At 38.7% G+C, this 628-nt stretch overlaps 1 non-coding gene across 1 annotated transcript; it reads right to left on the reverse strand.

Moving 5' to 3' along the window:
• Positions 1-522: 522 nt before the first annotated feature.
• On the reverse strand, positions 523-628 carry LOC128287031 (small nucleolar RNA R71). The gene has a single exon (XR_008277731.1). It is a non-coding gene; the product is annotated as a small nucleolar RNA R71 (small nucleolar RNA).

Raw genomic sequence — 628 nt, forward strand, 5'->3', positions numbered from 1 at the left:
ACAAAAACCGAAAAGAAATAAGGCGTAACCTAAGATACACAGAGGAAGAGCAAGAGGACGATACCTCGACTACGACCGAGGAGATGGCTGAAAATCAAGACAATCAGCTACCTCCTACGATACCCGTTGAACTAGCAAATCAGAATCCTACTCCTCGTACTATGTATGATTATACTAAACCTACTTTAACAGGAACTGAGTCAAGTATAGTTAGGCCTGCTATTGCTGCGAATAATTTTGAACTAAAACCTAACACTATTCAAATGATACAGTAATTTGTTCAGTTTGATGGTTTGCAGGATGAGAATCCAAACACTTACTTGGCAAATTTCCTGGAATTCTGCGATTCATTTAAAATTAATGGTGTTTCTGACGATGCCATTTGTCTTCGGTTATTCCCTTTTTCATTAAGGAACAAAGCTAAACAGTGGTTGAACTCGTTGCCACAAGGGTTAATTACTACTTGGGAACAAATGACCGAAAAATTTTTATTAAAATATTTTTCGCCGGCTAAAACGGCCAAATTACGTAATGATATCTCTTCGTTTGTGCAGATGGACTTAGAAACTCTTTACGATGCATGGGAGAGATACAAGGACCTACTGCGAAGGTGTCCTCACCATGGATT

The sequence above is a fragment of the Gossypium arboreum genome, chromosome 13 (genome assembly GCF_025698485.1).
Source record: "Gossypium arboreum isolate Shixiya-1 chromosome 13, ASM2569848v2, whole genome shotgun sequence".
In the NCBI taxonomy this organism is placed as follows: domain Eukaryota; kingdom Viridiplantae; phylum Streptophyta; class Magnoliopsida; order Malvales; family Malvaceae; genus Gossypium; species Gossypium arboreum.